The sequence below is a fragment of the Glossina fuscipes genome, unplaced genomic scaffold, assembly GCF_014805625.2.
Source record: "Glossina fuscipes isolate IAEA_lab_2018 unplaced genomic scaffold, Yale_Gfus_2 0, whole genome shotgun sequence".
Lineage (NCBI taxonomy): Eukaryota > Metazoa > Arthropoda > Insecta > Diptera > Glossinidae > Glossina > Glossina fuscipes.
The window spans coordinates 1,436,786-1,447,487 of NW_023998414.1; positions in this window are offsets into that span (position 1 = coordinate 1,436,786).

Sequence of the window (10,702 nt, forward strand, 5' to 3'; positions counted from 1 at the left end):
ACTTGACTTAATAATAAATCTTTTAAACTTAAGACATTATATTGCATATGAGAGAGAGTGCTTTCCGAACCATTTTCAAAAGTATTCGTCCTTGTGCCAGTAGACGGACCGAATCAGAATCATTTTCTAATAAATCTATTTCAAAGTCTTCTATGTGTAGCATACGTTCGCATAAATTTCATATACCTTTATACCTTTAAGTAATATAAGATATAAAAAAAAAACAAAAAAAAAAAAAAAAAAAAAAAAGGGGAAAATGAGAAAAAACAAATGGAATTTTGTGTAAAAGTTCGCTCGATATGTCGAACAAAATTTAAATAATTTGAGAAATTAAATTGAAAAGAAAATTTTTTTTTTAGTTTATCAGATAAGCAAAATTTATAAAATTCGAATTAAGATGAAAGGTAATAATAATCAGTACTTAATTCCCGCAGTTACTTTCCTTTCTAGCTATCATCGATAGGAGGGTGCAGTAGCAACTAAATAGCAAGTGAAAACATTTTTACTTAACCTATTATTCAATTATTATCAAGCGGTACTGATAAGCGATGCCGGTCGAATTGATCGATTAATTGATTGATTGATTCAATTATCAAATGGACTGTTGCCGTGAACAGAAGCGATGACGTAGTCAAACATTGCATTTTATGCAATGTGAGTGCAATGGTATTGCCAATCTAGCCCAATACATAAATTATTGTTGATGCTCATGGCTGATTGCCCACTTTCATCTTTAGCATAGATTGATAGTAGTAGCAGTAGAAATAAATTATTTCATTTCAATAGAAGTAAATATTTTAGGAAATTCATCAAAAATAGTACTAATAAGTACAGTTGAGTCAAATTACATTACATTTTTTTCTCTATACTCATGATGTGACTTCATATATATGGGTAAATGGATCATCCGTAAGCATATTAAAACAGCTAATTACTTATCATAATATCTTAAGGACTTCTTGAAACTATAGATATATGACAATATGCGCATGTGCGTCCCCAGTGACGTGAACTTACATGAGTAATTATTTTGTTTTTCTTTCTCTCGTCTTTTAAATGCTCTACAAAAAAAAAAAAAAAAAAAAAAAAAAAAAAAAAAAAAAAAAAAAAAAACAATTAGAAGAGTGTTTGCGCAATTGCGATAAGTAAATGAATGACTTAATGGGTCTCTTCACCCTCTCTCCCACTCTCCTTTTTTTATTTTTTATTTTTTTAATTTTTTTTCCCTTATAGAAGACGCATTTCAAGTTATTATACCAATCGAGTCGGAATCGTTTACTTAATCTGTTTAAGCATATCTGTCAATCTGTCCACTTATTCATTTCTCTGCCTGCGAATTTATATTTATGTACATAGATATAAACCTCGTAAATTTTGATACACACTGACAACGCTATTGCAAATGAATTGCAACGGGACATTTTCATGCCCATATGGAGCTCTATTTAAAAAAAAAAAAAAAAAAAAAAAAAAAAAAAGTCATCTTTAATATTCCACAGTCAACAAAAATGACTGAAACAAAATAATTTCAATGTAAAATTCTTAATAAAAATGGCCTTTTGATTATAAAGGCGATAAATCCGATTCCTGAAAGAGATTTGGATTAAAAAAGCCCATTTTTGAAAGCCCAGCTTTCGTATAGCAAGGGGATGTAAATTTTTGTATTTTATGACAATAATCTGTGACTGATAATAGATTTATATGAAAAGAAAATTAACTTTACCGAATTTGGATCAAGTTGGTTCATTCATTATATTCTGCCCAAATTCATACAAAAACAAAAAAAAAAAAAAAACTCATGAAAAACAAATCTTTACATGCCATTAAGTTCTAGATTCTGTGTTTTAAAGGTTAACTTATGTGAAAAATTATAATAAGTGAAGCGCTGCAGAGCATTGAACGATCGGCCTTGCCCGACTACAACATTGAAACTTGTATTAAATATTATTATATTCAATGCAAGTTGACACTATATATAACGAAGTGCGTCCAAATCCAAATTTTTCAAAACCTCAGGCATTAAGACTGTGCTGGATTCAAGGCAGTCTATAGGGATAATCTGCTCGCCAGCCCTCATTCAAGATATGAACGAAAGAAGATATAAAAAATATTCATATGTTTGCTACGGACCACGGTAGACCTGATAAAAATAAAACGACTTTCAATCTCATAAACAATCAACAATTAATTGACTAAATAATAGTTGACTATGCAGGTAAGTAATTTTAGTCACATTCGTCTCCGTGTTTGTCCGCCTAGAAACAAGGCTATTCACTTTCCTCGCGCCAATTCAAATTTAAAGTTCAGCTAAACGTTACTATAGCCAGCTATACCTTACAATGGCTGTACCAGCAAAAATCCGAAAATAAAATATCTCTACGACTTCCTCATCTATTTTATGTAAACAGTGGGATATATGAGAGAGAGAGAGAGATACATTGTTGTATAGCACTTTGAAACTTTTCATTGAACCACATATCAGAGATTATTTAATTAATTACTAAGATGATTCAGTTATCGAATTAATGCATCTAGTCTTTGAATTAAAATTCAGCGACATTAAGAGCATAATATGAACATTAAATAAATAATTTTTATGGATTTTTAATTCATTAAAAAATTGAATCAAATGATCGGTTTCGCTTTTGCTGTCATCGAACCAAAAGTCAAGTTTGAAAATAAATTTGCAATAAGAAATCAGCAAAATAAGAACAAAAATCACACTTCGTCTGACATTAATTTGCGCTCGATCTAGATGGTCTTATACATCCAAAAAGTAGATGTTTTGTGCAACAACATGCCATAAAATGGCCATATAGACCCTGGTATGCAATTAAAAAATTCGTGTCATTGCTAGCAGACTCCCGTGCCGCTTTCGTTGCATTACAGTGCCACAGAGAGAATTAGAGCATACAATAAAGTGTTCATTTATTGTTATGGCTGCAGAGCGATCATAAACTGGGGGTAACCGAATATCCATTTTAATAAAAAAACAAAATTATATGAATTTAAAAACTATCAAAAAGTCTACAGTGGCATAAGTATCTTGTTGAACTGAGACAAATGCAAACTTCAAAAGAAACTTTTACTTATTATCATGATTTACACTCAAATGCTTTGTCCTATGTTCTATATACGTTTCTAACCTGAACTTACTTTATAAAGGATCTTGCAATTGAAGTGTACTTTTCACACGCTACATTTTCTTCTTTGGTAATCATGCATAATTCTCTTCTCATAATGAATACCTTATGACAAGAAGCTGGTTTGACATATGCCAAATTACTTACTTACCGTCAAGGCTTGGTTGAAATTACGAATTTTACCGTATAAAATAACGAATATATAAATTGCATAATAATTTAAATACATATTCTTAACCATTCCAACTGCAAGCGTTAATTAACATAATAAGGAGAATAGATGAAGTGCCTTTAAAGCAAGTGTGTTAGAGTGTGTGTCTGCTGTTTAACAAAATCAATTTAATTTGTTTTCTCACGCTAGAGAGAAATTATATCCGATTTAATGAATTTTTTCCGTTTTTAAATTCTTCGACTTTGCCTAGATATGCTTGAAGTGAGCTCGCTCCGAATCCGAATCGCATTAGTTAAGTTAACTGAAAGTTAATAAAGAAAGAAGACATATTCGATTTAGCCGTTGTACTTTTTATATGGCATCGGCATTTGATGCATTAATCGGTCGGTTTAAAAAAAATTTCAAGCAATCGGATAAAGGAGAAATAGACAGAGGCACTTGGGAAAAAATCACAATAAATCCAAAATCAATTCATATAAATTATTAATCGTGCATCGATCATATATATCATACGGGATTTTTGACACCTCTTTGCCGATACAATTATGCGAAATATTCCCCTTTATTTATATAAAATGTTTTTCTTAATTTTAATTAAAGTAATTATTAATTTTAATTTTAATTAAACTAATTTTTGAACTTCATCAGAAGATTTTGCTAAACTAACATTGAACAAATATCTCAAAGCCCTTAATCTTTGATGACATCTCTTAGCGAAACGATAAATAGTTACTTATCTCGTCTTTACAGTTTGAGCGGGCCCGTTAACCGACGACAACAGTTACGAAAACATATCAAGATCACGACTCTAGTCTAATGAAATTTTTAGATCATAATTAGTCGCAACAGTGCAGACTGATAGATGGACATAATCATACATCAATTGCGCTAATCAATGCCGATCGAGAATACCAGGATAAATTTATTAGGATCTGTGCTCTGTATCTCTTATGATGATTATAATAAAAATCATTATAACAAGTTGCTGAAGAAAGGACTTAATCTTGTACTTTACTCTTAGTTTACTCGTAGTAAAGAGATTCATTTTAACAATAAGAAAGAGAAAAAAAAAACAATGTCTTTCATAACATTATGAAAGATATGAATGAGATTTAAAAGAAAAAGAATTTCGAAATGAGAAAACCAGACTATTTGTGGATAAAATCGCGAAGAACTGACAAATATTCGTTCTAAGCCTTTTGTGCGATAAAAAAAAAAAAAAAAAAAAAAACAAATCAAAAAAAAAACAAAGCTATTAACTTAAATATTGAAAGACAGCAATCAATCAACTTTTTAAGTCAAATTATCTTTTCGGATATACAAAACCAGTTTCAATTTTAATAGAGTTTGTTAACCTTCCCTAAAACAAAAGAATAGATTAAAATGTAAATAACAAACAGATATTCATTTAGTAAACGCAAATATAATCTTAATAAATTTAATTTCATTTAGTTTTATTAAAAAAGCGCTTCTTTTTTTTTTTTGTTTTTTTAAATTTATAATCGAATTAAATTTTCTCGTTGAAAATGTAAAAATTGTTCTCTAAACTTTCTTATGCTTTTCTTCATAAGCTGTAAACGATTATTATTTTTAGCGGAGAGAAATTTGCTTTGACGTCAATTTTTATTTGAAAAATTATTGAAAATTATGTTGTCAAGTGCTTTGCATATCTCATGAGATATATATATATATATATATATATATATATGCAAATACACACAAATGCAAACCAAAATCTTATTCACTCAGAAGCCTATTATAAAATCTCTTTTAAAGATCAAAATCATCCATCGTATATAAAATTAGAATTTTAACTCAACAGTATAACTGTTTATTAAATGAATGATAGAATGGAAACTTCAACGATTTGAGTTAAAATCGCAATTGAAAATTTTCTTCGCCGATGTTCTTTGCCTTATAAGTACGCAGTCATACAAATTCGATTAAATTTTATTACAAATTCGTGAATACGTTTTGAAAATATTCTAAATATACTAAGTGTTCTGTTGACGAAATATATTTTTTATTTATTTATTTTTTTTTTTTCTTTATGAAATTTTCTTCAATAATAGTTCGAATTACTTTTGTTTGATGTTTTTTTTTTTTTTTTTTTTATGAAAAAAAATACATAACACATTTCTGTCAAAAACAAAAAGGAAACGAAAAGATTTCAGGCGAAAATTAAAAAAAAAAAAGGTCTGATCATAAATCTTGTGAAAAAAATCTAACCTAAAAGAGTAAGAGGCAGAGAAAACACACACGCGCTTTAATTATTTACGAAATTTGTTTGCCTACGTAATATTTGTTTTGAACAATATTTAATGGAATTGTTTTAATTAATATATATATATATATATATATATACAAATAATCTCTAAATTTATGAACCTACGTAGTAAATCACGTATAGGTAGAAAATTCTCCTTTGACGTTTTCGGTTAATTTTTTCTTATTTTTAGGAACAGAGATCGTTTCGAAACTGCGCCTAATTTCTAGAATTATAATAAAGAAATACACGTTTCATAATAAAACAAATAAATGCGAAATTTGTAACAATTGTATTCCAATTGTACAATCCAATCTAATCAATCAAATAATGTAAGGAAAATGCGAGGCATAACAATAGCGATGAGCACAGAAATGTTTTCTGCCATGATTGACCGGTAATTGCTTTTAAAAAATATTAAAAAAAAAAAAAAAGAAACAACATGTGTTGTTTACTCTTTGCCGTTTTCCCAATTTAACGAGGAAAATAAACCGTAAATAAACAAATTGCGACATTTGTTTACCGCACAAGCAAAATACATGAACAGGGAACAATTTTCTAATTGAGGTACACTTTGTAAATAAAATCTTATCTAACATAACATTATATGCATGCAAAGTACCTATACCTATATATACCCATATATATATATACATATATATATATATATATATATATATACAACAAGTTCAACTAATTTGCATAGGACAATGTAGTGTAAACAAAAAAATAAAAAAAATAAAAATTTAGATTCATTGCGTTATGCTCACTAAACTGGTTTTGTAAACATTTTTATCATCAACACAGGCAAACGAAATATTTGAAAATATAATCATTGTATTGCAAAACAATATAAACATACACACACACACACACACACACACACTTCTGTGCACAAACGTATTGAACAAGCCTCCAAAATCGAAACTATCCCCTAAATCGATGTATGTGAGAGAGAGACTGAGACGTCAAACGCAATAGCAATGGCAAGCAATAGAAATAGCAACAGCAATAGGTTAAAATTACCAACAACAATCGTACGATATCGTAAAATAAGATAAAAAAAACACAACAATTAATTCGAATTTTTGTTTTTTTTGTTTTTTCTCTCTCTCTCTCTGTCTCTCTCTCAACATTAGGTGAAGTACATGTAGCACGTACATGTTTGCCTAAATGAGTTTAATTCGTAAAGCAATATTCAATTATTTACTATATGGTGGATATACTTATATATATATTATATGTATTGATATATATATATATATATATATATATATATGTATTGATAATGCGGGAATGCGGAGACAGTATAATATATTTACAGTTAGATAAGGTTCTCAGCAAAAATTATGGATAAATAAACATAGAGAGTGGACAAGAGAGAAAGAGAAGAGCATTTTTTTTTTTTTTTTTTTTTTTTGCTCAAATATAGAGTGCACAAACACAATGTGATGAAACTAAATGGGGATTGGTTAAAAATATTGGGCTCGTCTTTATATATATTTTCGTTATACACTGAATATGCATTTTGCAGAGAGCATATAAAATCGTTTTCTCATTCATAATGCATACCAATTATAAATTTCTTTCTTTTTTTTTTCTAGCTCTTCGGAACAAACAAACACACATATTATAGATATTCATCTGGGCAAGCAGGCAGGCAGGCAATATGTAGGCAGATATATGTGAACATGCATTTGTTGTATGCATTTGCAAATAAGAACAAAATTGGTTTTATGCCAATGCAGTGACGTTGCTCAACCGTAGCCATAGCAACTGCAGCAACAACAGACTACACGTGCTAGAGCGCATATTCAATTTATATTTAGTTAGCAACAACTTAAGATGAATAAAAGTGTTTTACTTTCATGCACAATATAACAATCATTATTATCTTTTCAACATTCCCATCGTCATCATTGTCATCGCTTTGGATACATAGATGCATAGAAAACAGCAATAAAAACGCAAAAAAAAAACAAATTGTGAACATTTTATGCATGTATACACATTCATTAAAAGTAATAAAATTAGAAAATATAACTATAGGAAATTCTGTAAATATTCACGTTTGCAAGCAAATAATACAAAAAAAAAAATAAATAAATAAAAATAAAAATTCAATATTAATTTATTAATTTTTCAACAAAATTCGATAAAAATGGTAAATAAAAAATAAAAATAATAATACATTGCCACATGCTTTTTATTATAAACAACGTTAAACGTTAAAGCTTTACATTTCAATTTTCAAATAGCAAAAATATAATTTTTCTTATATTTAAATAAAAAAGAAAAAAAAAAAAAAAAAAAAAAAAATAGAGAAAACAAAAATAATTAAAATAATTTTCCTTTCTGTCGGGTACAAGTTTGCAAAAATTTCTTGAAGGTAAGGACGATGATGATTGGTCGTGAATCTGGGGTCTTGCGAAAAATTGACTGAGAGGAGATGTTATTAAAATTTTCTATTTTTATTACTTTCATACATATCGAGTAGATATAAGTAAAATTTTTTTTTTTGCTCGATTCTGATGAAATGAAGTGTGAATATTGGAATACGGGGGCAAAAAACGTTCTACATTTCCACGATTCTTCGTCATTTTCAATATCTGAGAAAAATGGAAGTCACGTTTCTTTTAGTGCAGAAAATAATGCACAACATGATATGGAATAAACTTTCTTTCTTCTTCTTTCTTCGTTACGACTGCATGAAATAGCCGATGCCGCAGGCATTTCAAAATAACGTATTTTCTTATTATGTCTTTGCACGTCTTTTTTTCTACGAATGTTGTAAGTTCTCGATTGCAGTTTGCGGTCGCGGTGACCACACAAAAAAAGGATATTCATATTCATATAATTCCTTTCGATCAGAAAATGCACTTCCAATGCAATGCAATTTTTTTCTGCCACAATATTCTGATCAGTTTAGCTGCACGTCAAATACTGCATACAAGATGAATATTGTTTTCGTTCAATCGTAATCAAAAGACTTTAATAGAACCCAAATGATTTATTACTAGCAATAAAGAAATGATGGAAATCGATTACCTTTTTAGAATGAACGACTTCATGACTTGTTGATATGATCAGGGAAACGTAAGCTAAACTTTGATTTACTAACATTCAAAAACGTGGCACTGAGTAATCAATATTAACACTAGATATGACGACGTTTTGTATATAGTAAATAGCAAAGTTGTCGTGCCCGAGAATAAAGCAGTAAACATATATATTTGATGGGTTAAGTAATTAAAGACCGATACATAACCCATACATGCAGATAATCACATCTTTATGCAGAATTTTTTTTGCTTGAAATCCGTGTACCGTCAAAGTAATAGTGAAAAAATGGCCTGAATCGAACTACTTTCAGTAGCGTTCATCCTTAAGACATAACATGCCAGTGCGCAAAATATCATCAAAATATCTTAAAAACTGCTACCGTGAGGCTGAACACAAGAATAACTTAGATTCGATCGGTAGATCGTTATAACAAGAAGTAGGTCTGTATCAAGCACTTCTCTGTGTTAGCCACACCCATCAAAAATTGAATATACTCTTATATGGCAAGTGGCGTAGGGTACGAAAATAAATCTCTGCATTTCCGCATGGTTGCCGCTTTTCTGATTTTCAAGTTTAAGAACAAGTAAGAACATTATAGTCGGCCAAGACCGGCCCTTAGATATCCTACATCAATTTGCCTAATAGAATTATTCGCTCGTTTTGATAATAAGGCAATAAAAATTTCCGATTATTGTCATGCAGAGCCTTACTTTTCAGAAAAGGGCCGCACATTTGTGACCGCTTGCAGTATCGCATGGAACGATCAAAACCTAAGTTCTTTCTTAAAATAATATTGTTTTTCGGTGTCCGTCGTAAAACACTAGAGATTGAACTTTGAATCCGTATAAAGGCTTGCTTTTCATGATAAACCCTATAGTGATAGTGTTAGCTATGTGATCCTTATACCGTAGCATTAATATTTTTGCTCAATTGCTACCATGAGGTAATTTTCATTATAAAATATTTAAAATTAAACCCATTTCGGAACGGGTCACTGTTTATGAGAAATCTTATATAAAATAGGACTCAAAATGCGGATCTACATGATTCAAATTTGGTCTACTTTTTCCTTTGTCTAAATTTTTCATCATAAAACCTCAACAATTTAGGCCGTTTGGCATATAAGAGTTTACAAATTCTTGAGAATCCTTATATGCGGTGGTAAAAATATACCTACGTAGTCTAAATATGGTAAGGTCGATTTTTCTCTGACTTTATTATTACGAACTACTTATCATAGTGAAATATTGAAAATTAGATCCTATTACCATTACAAAGATTCGGGCGTTGCTTATGTCCGCATAACTACAAAAAATACACCTTGCCTTACAAGTGCTGTAGGGTATAAAAAATGGGCCGATTTGGCCAGGAATGACCCGCACATATGCAATTACTTTGACATGAGTCTGAAAATTTCAAATAGTAACAACGATCGCCTACATGACTTAAGCGATTAAGCTAACTATTGCCAACACATATAATAATATTCACAATTCGAATATTGAACGATTTACGAATATTCGAAAATAGACATACTACATAAGCAAGATAAAATACTCAACTAATCTATAGATGTTTGGGAGTGCATGTATTTTTTTTTTTTTTTTTACGCACGGTATCACTCTTCGAATGACATTTGATGGGATGGTTGATTTAAAAAAAAGAGGCATATGCAAGAAAACATCTGAAACTAAGAGAGTGCAAATTTAATCCGAACCAACTCGAATTATCTATGCAGTCTCGCTTGTTTGCTTACGTAGACGTTAGACAGTTAGTGTAAGTCAACGAAATTTTGCATAAACAGTTAACTAAATAAAAGCAATTTATTGTTTATCTATTAACCGTGAACTCGTTTTTAAGTATATGCATATCATGTGTATGTAATTCACATATTGTAGAGTAACAAAATAAAATGAAAAAAAAAAAAAATAAAAAAAAAAAAATATATATATACAATTATCATACAACATACAGTTCAATATTTGCCAATACACCGTCCGTTGTCAGTTTGTTCCCCATCGCCGATCAATATCAAGTTCAAGTTGAAAAGTATTCTCG